This window comes from Geospiza fortis, unplaced genomic scaffold, assembly GCF_000277835.1.
Source record: "Geospiza fortis unplaced genomic scaffold, GeoFor_1.0 scaffold171, whole genome shotgun sequence".
In the NCBI taxonomy this organism is placed as follows: domain Eukaryota; kingdom Metazoa; phylum Chordata; class Aves; order Passeriformes; family Thraupidae; genus Geospiza; species Geospiza fortis.
This window is the reverse complement of record NW_005054313.1, coordinates 9,749,210-9,761,397: the sequence shown is the minus strand read 5'-3', so window position 1 is coordinate 9,761,397 and position 12,188 is coordinate 9,749,210. Positions and strand designations below refer to the sequence as shown.

The following is a 12,188-nucleotide window of genomic DNA, read 5'->3' as shown; positions in this document are numbered from 1 at the left end:
GCAACACAAGGGGCTGCAGGAAGGCTTCCTGGGCTGGTTTCCTGGGAGGAGTGTGCTGCTGGCACATCCTGGCTGCCCACAGCCTGGCTGTGCAGGACTCCCACTCCAGCAGGAAGGCTCAAACATTGCAGGCAGGTGTTTGGGAGCATGGTGGGACAGCAGGTGTTCAGGATCTGCTCACACGTGCTCCCGTGCTTCTGTCAGCACTGGCTCCCTGCTGAAGTGCTGGGGGGTTGCTGCCTTTGTTGCAGAGGAAAAAACCTGGCTGTTCAGAGGTAGGTGAGATCAGAAGGGATCATGGTTGCTGCAGGTCTGAAATCCGTGTCTGCCCTTGTTTGGAGGGAAGCTGGTTGTGCCCAAGCCTCTGTTGGCTGTTTTGCAGGTGGCTGTGACCCCAGGGTGTGAGTGGCAGTGCTGGAGAGGGTGGCAGGACCTTGTCCCTGTGGGTTTATCCCAGAGGGAATCCCTCCACCCTGTTTGGGACAGTCTTTCCCCAGGCCCTTACTGGAAGCCTCTGGAATTGTGTCCCTCTGGGTTTGCATTTACTGTTCCCACCTTCCATTCTCCTTCTCTGTTTTCATTTCTCCCTCTTTTCCCCCCTTCCCTCCATCTTTATCAGTAGCTAATGAAACAAGCAGGGAGAAACCCAATTGGTACAGTAATTAAATTTACTTAGAGGGTATTCAGCTGGAGTAATGAGAAGTTTAATTCAATGATTAGTTTTTTCTCTCATTAATTAAAAATGGAACAACGGTGCAGTTACAGTGGGCTGCATTGATCCTCCTTGTGGAAAGCAGCTGATGGAGGAGGAGGAGGAAGGAAGGGGAAAGCTTCTCATTTTATCTTCTCTGGATGCTCTCCCCACACAGATGCCTCTATTGTCCCCTGTTCCCAGCTGATCCCTTGCCCAGGTGTCCCTGAGTGACTTTAGGTGAGGGGTGCTCGGGGTGGTGATGAGGAGAGCAGTGGCACAGTTCCCCACACGGGTCCTCTCCCCAATCTGTCCCCAGCCTTTCAGTTTAAAATTGGATCTGAAATATTTGCTGTGGGTGGAAGATTGAAAAGCAGGTCCCAGCCCACAAGAAGTTTGGGGTGGGAGAGTTGTTTTCCATCCTTGCTGAACAGATTTTGATCCATTTAAATATGTTAAACTCATAAACATGTTTTTAGTCTTTTAAAATAAGTGATGTGTGAAAGCAAAAAATAAACCAAATAAGTAATTTCCCGTTTTTCCAATGCCTTCTGCAGGATCCTGAGCAGTGTTAGGACCTCAGATGTCCTTTGAAGCATGATTGGGCAGGTTCTGTTCCCCTAAAGTAGAGGCATTTGTGCTCCCAGTTTTGACACAGATGGACTTTTTTTGGTAGCATTGGGGATTTTTTGTAAGATCTGCTTATGTATGAGATCCTAAGGAGGAGTAGACAGAAATAACACCCAAAAAACCAAGGCACCATTAATTGGTGTCACACATGCTGTCTGTGCAGGAGCTGTGCACAGAAGGGGCTGGGCAGGTGAGCAAGCTCTGCCTCCCCCTCACCTGTGCCCTCCCTGCCCACCTGTCTGCCACGTTCTCTGCTGCTCTGGGGGCTCTGATGGTGAGAATCAGCCAAGGGCTGGGGCACCAGCACCTGGGTTTGAAGCCAGTGAGAGCCAAGAGCGCTCAACACCTCTGGAAGTCGATGCTTTAGCTTTTCCTGGATTATCTTGGGGGTGATAACTGCTCCAGGAGAGCTGGTGGGCAAGGGAGAGGCTCCTGGCCAGCCCAGCACTGTGTCCCTGTGCTGGGAGGACAGACAGAGTCCCGTGTGGGACTGGAGCCCCTCCAGCAGTGCTCACACCTCCTGGAGGCTCCTCTGTGCCCCCTGTCTGTGGAGTGGCCCAGGACTCAGAGAAATGGCTTTTTATGGCAAGAAAGGAGGAATACATCCCCCTGCTTTGACCTCATCTCCTGAAACAGCAAAAATTGTGCTGGGAGAGGGTGAATGTGGGGCACTTCTTCCCCCACCTGCAGGAGGGCTGCAGCTGAGCTCTTCTACCTCCAGCACATCCCAGCTGTGGTGGCAGTGGGAGGGAGCCCCAGGCTGGGTAAACTGGGGCACCCCAATGCTTGCCAGCCTGTGCACCCCTCCGCTGGACCGAGCTCCTGGCATCTCTCAGGGCCCGACTCAGAGAAATGGCTTTTTATGGCAAGAAAGGAGGAATACATCCCCCTGCTTTGACCTCATCTCCTGAAACAGCAAAAATTGTGCTGGGAGAGGGTGAATGTGGGGCACTTCTTCCCCCACCTGCAGGAGGGCTGCAGCTGAGCTCTTCTACCTCCAGCACATCCCAGCTGTGGTGGCAGTGGGAGGGAGCCCCAGGCTGGGTAAACTGGGGCACCCCAATGCTGCCAGCCTGTGCACCCCTCAGCTGGACCGAGCTCCTGGCATCTCTCAGGGCCCAGCCTGTTTTCCCCAGGACTTGTGGCAGTGATGTAACACAGCATCTCCAAATCCCAGCACATCTGTGGGAGAGCCCTCAGGCCCCCTGGGTCTGTGGGTGCAGTGTCCCCAGTTTGAGCCTCATTGCTGGGGTCCTGAGCTGTGAGAGCCTTTTGCAGCTCGGCTCTTTGGTGATGTTTTGCAGTTCCTGTGCTCTGTGAAGCATTTGGCTGGGATACAGGGATGCAGCCGGGGACTGAGCTGCTGTGGGGAGACTTTTGGAAGGGAAGTGTAAGCCTGTGCTGACCAGTGAGTGACATCTAGACTTGTAATCAGCTGCAGCAGTGCCTTACAACAGTGTTTTTCCAAGGGGTTTTGCATGCATGTGCTTCTTCAGAGATCACTGCAAATGATTCCCAAGTGCTCTGGCCCAAATCTGTCCTGGTAGCTGTCAGCAGATCAATGCTCTACTAAGTACAGACCTGCTCTGTTTCCGTGGGAAAATGGCTCTCTTAAGCAGTTCATTTTGGGCCTTCCAGCAGGGCCACTAAATTTCGGTAGTTGTGTTTTTCTGTCTGTTACAGCCTGATTTATAACTTTTAAATATCAGCTTGGATGAAGATTGAGCTTCCCTAAGCTCAGTTTTGAGAGGGAAAAGCATTCACAGCTTTTTAATTTCTCTCCTGCTCGCCTCTCAAATGCCAGGTTTAAAGCCCTAATTTTGGTTTCCTTTTTGCTCACAGTGCATGAGTGGAAAGCACAGGAGAGGCCAAAGCCCAGTGCACACCTGGCATCTGATCCCCCAGCATCCTGCCTTCATCTGACCCAGGTAGGTGCATGTGATGCTCACGTGCATTTGTTGTGCTGAGTCCAGGGCTGGACTGGTTTCCATTGCCAAAATTGTGGTAAAAATGTGTTTTCCTTCCCCCTTAGTCTGGGGTGGCTTCCCATCCCTGCTGGTGGGGTGAGGCAGCTGTGGATGCCTGTCTCCCATCCCTGCTGGTGGGGTGAGGCAGCTGGGTGCCTGTCACACATCCCTCCTGGTGGGGTGAGGCAGCTGTGGATGCCTGTCTCCCATCCCTGCTGGTGGGGTGAGGCAGCTGGGTGCCTGTCACACATCCCTCCTGGTGGGGTGAGCCAGCTGTGGATGCCTGTCTCCCATCCCTGCTGGTGGGGATGGCTTCCGGCTGGGATCTGGGGCAGGTGGGAGGTGTTCAGTCAGTCCATCGTGCCTGCTCAGGGGAGTGTTTTACCAGGGGAAGAGGCCTCTAAAACGAGTATTTGGATGGTGGTGCTTTTGAGAAAGGGCTTTGTAAAGGGATTGTGTGGGTTTGCTCCAGCTCGTGTTACATCAGGGAGGGACAAACGCTGCCCACGTGGAGTGATTCAGGTGGACAGCTCGGGAATGCCGGGCAGGAGCAGTTTTATCTTCCAGGAGAGGGCGGGCGAGAGGGTCCTCCAAAAGCAGCGCCTCTGTTCTCCTTGCCCGGCTCAGCTCCTCCCCGCACTCTTGCCGGGACAGTTAAAAGAGGCAGGAGCAGCTTTGGGCTTGTTCTGCACATCCCCATCCTCAGCTGGCTCTGGGAGCTGTCAGCCTGATTCAGGAGATGCGTGAGACAGCAAACATCAGAGCTGACTGGGCTGAGGCAATTTCCCAGCATGTCAGTCCTCGAGAGAGAATAAAAAGGATCTCTCGGTGAAGAGCAGAGTTTGGTTTCCTAATGAAAAAAAAAAATTAGGATGATTCAAGCATCTTTCATCTGCCACAGCTGGGGGAGGGTTTGTTGAAACTGGATGTTGTCCAAGGTAGTAGGAGATGGAGGAGTGTGCTGGGATTTCTGTTCAACAGGAGTGGTGGCACTGGGAGGGGCACTCCTACCTGGGCAGAGCACAGGGGCTCACTGGGGGTTCCCAGGGGTGATGCTCCATGCCTGGTTCAGGAAAAAGAGAATCAGAACAGTGAAGCAGAACTCTCTCACACTCAGATATGTCATTTCTCCCTTATGTTGCTCTTTGCTCAAAGCAAAGAGCAGGCTGCATAGGCTCAACCTGGTGCATGCAAAAAAGGGACCTGTCCTTACCTTGCCTCACATTCCTGTGTGAGAGGAGCCCGTGGAAGGCATTTCCAGCTTTGCAGGGAGGTGTTTGTAGCTTGTTGTTGCTGTTTCCTGTTTTATGGTAATCAGGAATGAGCCCAGACGTCCCTCCCTGCTCCCACAGGTGCTCTGTGTGCATTGGACCCTGGGAGAAGCTGTGTGTGAAAGATGCTCCAAGGAGGAGCTCCCACTGTGTCAGGGCTGACAGAGCAGCTACAGGGACCATGGAAATAGCAGTTTTCTGTGAAAATACCTTTTCAACAGCAAGCTCTGAAGTGCATTTATTTTTAGTGATTGTCTCTTAAAACAAAATTCTGCTGGGAAATGATCCTGCTGGTTAAAGTCCTCCTGAAAATGTAAGCACCAAGAACCATCTGCTCCGTGTTTGGATTTGGGTGTTTTCTTTCAGAGTGCTCTTTGCAAAAACTGAAGGTTTTTCCTAAGAACAGTATATAGAAAATGAGGTGGGTTTGGTTTTCCTTCTGCTTTTTCCTTTGCGAAAAGGAGAAAAGTTATTTCCTAGGGAATTTGGGATAATGAGGGACATGGGTGTGTGGTGAGTTTCTCAGGCTGCTCTGTCCACCAAGCAGTGCAAGAAGGGGGCAGCCAGGCACAGCTGGGGTCCCAAACACCCCACAGACCCTTGCCCTGCCCAGAAGCCTGGAGGGAAGCAGGATGTGGTGCTGGGAGCAGGGATCTCAGCCTGAGCATCCAGCAGGCACAGAAGCTTTCTCCTGGAGGAGCCTGCAAACCTTGGGCTGGATGATGTGGTCAGAGGCTTTATTTAGTTCTGAGCCTGAGTGGGTTTTTAATGCATGAATTTTTAGTGTTCTAACTGAGTAGATCTTTGAACTGCTGTGGTTTCTGAGGGATGTTTCTCTTCCTCTCTGACTGCATGTGTCATAAATGCTCCCAAAAAAAACCCCATGTCCTCTCTAGCTCTGGTGATGTGGCCATGGACTTGCAGCAGGATTTCCACCAAGCCCCTGTGGAATGTTTTGGATTCCCACTATTGAAAAGCAAGTTTTGGTGCCAAGGTTACATCGAAAGCCCCACGAGCTGGGGGCACATGTAGGAGTGGCAGCAATGTTGGGGCTGTCCCCAGGGACAGTGGGGACACCAGGACCACTCTTGTCTTCAGCTGCCCCAAATGCTGTGGTTAAACAGTGGGACTGGGAGAGCTGAGAGAGAGAACTGGGCTGGAGGAAGGAGTGTCACACAGGGAGAGGTGTCTGTGGTCTCCTGGAAGGTTGGCTTCTTCTCCCCAGTAGGGCCAAGGGAACCCTACATTTCTGTTCTGTACCTTACCTGGTTCCCACCTGGATTAAAACAGATTTCTCCTCAAACATTTCCTTCTGAGGGCTGACAAAGCTATTAAGAGATTTTTCTGTTGTTAAAAATAATTCATTAATTAATTAAAAATAATTACTAATTCTGCAAAAATCTACCAAGCCAGGCAGAGAGCCCTGCCCAAGGGTAGCACTATGAGTGCATTTGCTGGATGTCACCATCAACAAATTTGCTGTTGCTGTCACCATTTGCTGGATGTCCAGCAGCTCTGCAGAGCCCACGGGTGGGATCTTACAGAGTGTCTGATGCTCAGGGTTTGGTGGGGACCATCAGGGACTCTTTGTGGCAGGAATCTGGGCACTGTGTTTGTGACTCTGGGAGGCTTCTGAGGTTTTCCAGCAGTTGAGGCAGCTCTCCCTTGTCTTGGGCTGGGAGATGATATCGTGTGCACACACAGCTTTGGGATGTCACATCAATGTTAACCACGGGGAAGAAGTGAGAGTGGAGGTGGGTGTGCATGGCAGTTTGTTTCTTTGGGTTTATGCCTTGATACTTTCTGCTTAATTGCACCCTGACGTGCTCCAAGGGGCAAGGAGGGGTTTTAAAGCAGCTTTTAAAAAAAATAAAATTACCTTCCATGAAATATTTAGGATAGCCTGACTGCTTTTTAAAGACTGTTCTAATTACTCCTGCAAGGCTTCCGCTTCTCCTGATCTCACTGCACATGGAGAGAGGCAGCAGGAGTGTTTGTCCTGGTTGGCACTGAGGGGCTGGGATGGTTTGTATTCACTGCAGGGAGGTGATCACTGCATTGACCTTGGAGATGGTGAGTTGGGAGTCAAGAGGGCTGCTTTGTTCCTGTGGATATTTGCTGGTGATGGACTCGGGGCTTGGAAGGGAATGGAGGCAGTTTAGTGACATATTAGGGTATATTAGGAACAAGAACAATGCCCTGGTGCACCCCATGGCTCCCTCCAGGCTGTGTCCTGCCCCCCATGGCTGTGGGGAGCACGTGGCTTGCCTGTGGAGACAGGCTGCTCTAGGAAGTGCTCTCCCAGTGCTGGGAGGTGTGATCCAAAATTAGTATCCCATTCACTTGCTCTTAGCTCTGTTAGCTCTGCAAGGCTAATAGGGCTTAAAAAAAAAAAAAGTCACTTGTCACCAAAATCAGCAGCTCTGACTCAGAACATGCAGAGGGAGCAGACTTGCTGATTAAGGCAATGTTGATGTTGTAAGTGCTCACCCGGCCACAGCAGGGCCCTGGGACTTGCCTGAAAATCTCTCTCAGAGCCTGGGAGGGGTCCTTGGTTCCCATCTCGGTGCCTAAACCACCAAGTGAGGAGGATGAAGGCGTGAACATCAAAACTAGCCAAGCCATGGAGTGTTCCCAGTGCCGTGCCATGTTCCACAATTAATCACTGCCACCCACACTCCACCTTCTCCCTTCCTTGAATCCTCCCTTGCCTGGCTGTGGAGCAGGGAATGGAAGCAGCTCCAGTTTTATGAATCAATCAAAGACAATGGCTGCTTTTGAGGGCTGCTGATTTAGAGAGCCCTTTGCAAGCATGTGTGCAGTGTGATTTCTTATCAGAGCACAGCTCTGGAGGACTTGCCAAGAGGAGCTGTTCCAGCTCCCGGCCACATCCTGGGGAGACGGCCTGAGTGGTCCTTTCATCTACAAATAAAACAAACAGGAACAAAGGAGGCAATAATATTGACTTTCATCATTGATATTTCCATTTATCTCATACAGTTACTAATAATTAGTATTTCTGTAGCTGCATGGGTATAGCTCATAATCTCACTGTTTCAGGGGAGCCTGTTAATGTCACTGCCAAAACCAGGCTCGCATAAAGCACTGGACAAGTGCCAGTGCACTGCACTGGGGTGGAGGGATGGGAATGGAGCAGGGCTGAACCTGGAGGGCAGGTGAGAGGCTGTGGAGCAGGGAACAGTGGGGTAGCAGCCCTGGGGAAGGGACACAATGGGCAGGGCCTGAGTCAGCACTGCTGTGCCTGTGGTGGGGTGAGAGAGCTGTGTGAGCTGGGCCTCGTGGGGCTGCCATCAGCCAGCCCCCTGCTGCATCCTCTGGCACAGCTGGGCTGTGCTGGGAGGGAAGGGCAAGACTGGCACTTGGAGCCAGTGGTGCTGGGGTGGAGGATGTGCTCCGGGTGGAGAATGTGCTCCAGGTGGAGGATCTGCTGAGATGCAACCCCAGAGCCCTCCCCAGACTGTACCAGCAACCCCCCCTGTGTCTCCAGCACCCTGGGATATGTGGGGAACCAGGGCACATTCCTGCTGGCCCTGTCCCACCTGCCCCAGGGCACCTGTGTGGCTCATGCACACACTTCCCACAGCACCTGCAGCCTTGTTTGTTTCCTGGTGCTTCATTAGTTACTCCCTGTTCTCCTTTAAACCCACTTGTGGTGCAGTCTGTGGGTGCCTTGTGCCTGTGTGTGCACAGAGCTGGCCTGGATCTCCTCTGGGATTCCAGAGGAGGTGGGACTCTGAGGTTTCCATGCTGCTGCTCTCCCGTGTTACTGTGGAAGCATTGACACACAACTGCTCTGCCAATCATCCTGGGTCAGTGTGGAGGTCCATTTCTTGCAACTGTGTTTTTAATTGTCCTGTTCAGTGTGCATCCTGACCCCTCCTGTGAGGGATGGCATCCAGCATTCCCAATTCCACAGGAGCTGCTGTCAGGGCAGCCGCAGGGACCTGCAAGCAGCGAATGCAGATGCAGGGTGGTGCTTTTATTAGGATTTAAATGAGTTTAAGACTGTTCAGAATTACAATGTGATTTGAGCCAGGAGGGGCTTATAAAACTGGTATGAGTTCATATATTACACAGTAAACATGCCCAAGCCCATGGCTCCTGCTCAGCACTGTCCTCACCGAGGTGGGGAGAGCAGTGGGCAACTGCTGGGGCTCAGCCCTGCTGCCCCAAGGTGTTCCCATGGGGAAAGGCTCTTTGGGATGGGAGATGGGCTGCAGTCATGGAGCTGGCTGTGCAGGGAAGCTGGTCCCTGTTCATAAACGTGACCCTGTGGTGCAGTACAGGTGTGTACAGTCTCTGGCTGAAAGGTAGGGGTGCAGGAGGGGCTTGTGGGTGTGTTTTGGGTCAGAATTACACTACTTTATCCATTCTTCCCTTTATAGCTCCCCTGTGTGAAGGTGGCAGGGATGCCTCAGTGCTGGCTGTGCTGCAGGATGCTGTGCAGTGAGTTGTGCCTTCCCTGGGTGCTGGTGCAGCACGGGGCCACCCTTCCCTGGGCCAGACCCCACTCCAGGGATCTGGGAGCAGTGAGCTTTCTCCAGCTGGTCCAGGCTGTGCCAGCCCCAGCTTGCACCTCCCTAGAGACCTCACAGCACATAGGTCACCTGCTGGTTGTACAGGCAGTGCTCATGAAGGCTTTAATGGCCATTAATTTAATCACTGGCAGCTCTGTGCAGAGATGGGTGCTGTGAGAGCTGTACCTGTGTGCCCAGGAGTCCTGAGCCTGTGACACCTGGGAGCCACCACAGTGATGGAATTCTCATCTGCTTCCTCAGTCAGAACAGGAATGAAAGGGAAGCTCGAGCTATTGGCTTGGGATGTTCGTGCTTCGCCTCGTTTCAGTGCTGTGCTTTTGATCTCTGAAGGATACAGCTGAATATTTGAATGAGAAATACGTGGCAGTGTTGAAATCCTAGACAAAATGCCTTTTGTGCCTCCCTGCATGTTTATTTGCGTAAGAAAGTGTTTTGCTGGAGAAACACAGGAAGGAGCTGGAGGGAGGGGAAGGCGGGCGGGCAGCACTGAGAGCTTTGGGGAGCTCGCAGTGCAATTCCAGGACACTTAAGAGCCTCTCATTGTCGGTGGCAGACAGCAACATCGGAGGCAGCTCAGGCAATTGGCTGAGACAAATTGCTTCGTTTGATGTCTTTGTTGGTACCTCACTGGTTAAGTTCCTGCGTTATATATTTATTATTATCCACAAAGCACACAAGAATTATGGATATACATACATCTGTACATCTCGGGGTCCACAGTTATCTCTCTTGAATGACCTTGCAGGCAGCAAATAATGTCCCCAGATAATAACCACCCCTGCGTGGTGCTCCTGAGCAGCTGGATGTTTGTTCTGTAGGTCCGGGGAGCGAAGGAGCCAGGCCCCTTTGGGGCTCCTCACGCCAGGGAGCGGGGCTGCCGCTGTGCTTGCCACAGGAGGGAGCATTCCCCTCGTTCCCAAAAAGAAAGGTTTCACTGGCTTCAGGAGGCACCGAGGGAAGAGCCTTTGACAGGCAACATGCTGCTAAAGAAAGCTGCTTTCCCCAGAGAGGGAAAATTGCTGCTGGTGCGTGCGGGAGAGGGGAAGGTGGAGGTGTGGCAGGAGCAGCCCTGCTGCTCTGCCCTGCTTGGAGGAGAGCTGGCAAACAGGGATGTGAAGGCACCCTGGCGGAGAGACCCGCTGGGGGCATTTGGATGGCACGGGAGAGGCTCAGCTGCCCTGTTCCCGTGGAGCCCTGGCTCTGGCCAGCCCTGCAGTGCTGTCCTCGGCTGGGGTGGGAGGAGGGGTTGTGTTCAGGGCTACGCTGGCTGGAAGATGTGAGCTGCATCCAGCAGCCCAGATCAAAGGCACCTCAGCCAGCAACATCCACCAGAAAGCCTTTAATGCCCAGCCTTGGAGCAGGGAGATTTGCTCAAGGGACTCATTTCCTTGCCTGAATGTAAAAAACTGTGTCAACTTGACATTCAGGAAATTTTATTTAATACCTTTTTATTAATTTAGCAGTTTAGTTAATTGCAATGCTCTTTTTTATTTTTATATACTTCTTTTTAATTCATTCCAGCTTTGTCCTTCTATACACTTTGTTCTTTAAAGCCATTTCATTATGGGTGTTTATTGTCTGTGCTGGTTCTCTGGGTGGATGGGGAAGGAGGGGCGTGCCCCAGCTGCACCCACGTGCCAAAGCCATCAGTAGCTCTGGTGACACAAGCCTGTCTCAGTAGATCAGGACAAGATATCACAGAATTGTTTAGGCTGGAAAATACCTCTTAAGATCATTGAGTCTGACCACTAACCCACCACTGCCAAGCCCATGGCTGAACCATGTCCCCAGAGACCTGCTTTTGTTTTGCTGAATTGTTTGTTTGGGGCAGAAAAGCAGAAAAAGGATTATATCCTGGGATTTCATTGTGCTATTTTCTCTATGAATTGATTGCTACTTTCCTTTCATAAGAAAACTTTAGTTGGGAAGTTCTTTGACTTTTATTTTAGAGAGCTGGGTAAATCCTTGGAAATGTCCAGATGTAAAGTGAAACATCATTTTATTTCCCTGTTTTAGATTCACCAGCACTTAGCAGAAAATGTTTTCTTCTGTTAAGCTAATTCTTACTGAATTGTCAAAAATATGAAAATATAATAATTGCAATAATTACTCTAATGGTAATGGGCTTTCACAGCCTTGGCTTTTACCACAGCTAATTGTCCTCATCCATTCCTCCTGCCTCTTCCTCCTCACTCAGACTTTTCCCCAGGCACTGTGGATCCTACACAGCACCCCATTTGTGACCTCCTTGCATCCAAACTTGCAGCAGCCCCGGCCCTGTTATGTACTGAACGCACCAAGTCTTGCTGGAGCTGCCTGTGCCTGGTATTATCCAGGTGGATGAGCTTGAGTTTCAGCTGGACCTGCTTCCAGGAGGTGCCTCAGGACACACCTTTGTGCTGGGAGCCCCATGGCATCCATGCCTGCACTCTTTGGCACCAGATCCTTCTTGTCCCCTTCCTGAGCAAGGCCCACTGTGCCTGTGTGCCCGTGGGGTGTCAGCCCAGTGGATGAATGCAGTGCTGGGAGCAGTTTGCCCTCCCCTCCCTGCTCGGCCAGGAGAACGCAGTGGGCAAAGATGTCAGGAGCTGTTAGAGCGCGTGCAGGGAGCTTATATAAAGGGATCCGTTTGCATTGCCCTGCTGGTCTGCTGCAGTCAAAATACAGCGCCACAGCTACGGGGTGCAGTGTCGGGGCTGACCGCAGTGAGCTGATGCATGGCAGCTGCATGGGTGCTGCATGTCCCTGACCGCAGTGAGCTGATGCATGGCAGCTGCATGTCCCTGACCACAGTGAGCTGATGCATGGCAGCTGCATGTCCCTGACCACAGTGAGCTGATGCGTGGGCACAGCATGTCTCTGACTGCAGCCACTAATGCATGGCTGCTACAGTGGGCACTGCATCTCCCTGACTGCAGTGAGCCAATGCATGGCTGCTGTGTTGGGCACTGCGTCTACCTGGCTGCAGTGAGCCAATGCATGCTGCTACAGTGGGCACTGCATATCCCTGACTGCAGCCACTAATGCATGGCTGCTGCAGTGGGCACTGCGGCTGCCCCGCCACAGTGAG

The 12,188-nt window shown here is 52.0% G+C and overlaps 1 protein-coding gene across 1 annotated transcript in view; it reads left to right on the top strand.

The window, feature by feature from the left end:
- Positions 1-12,188, top strand: part of LINGO1 (leucine rich repeat and Ig domain containing 1) — a 141,725-nt gene that overhangs the window by 79,960 nt on the left and 49,577 nt on the right. Inside the window, exon 4 of the mRNA XM_031055874.1 lies at positions 3,164-3,249. The gene's annotated coding sequence lies outside the window, so the exon portion shown is untranslated. The remainder of the gene's footprint in view (positions 1-3,163; positions 3,250-12,188) is intronic.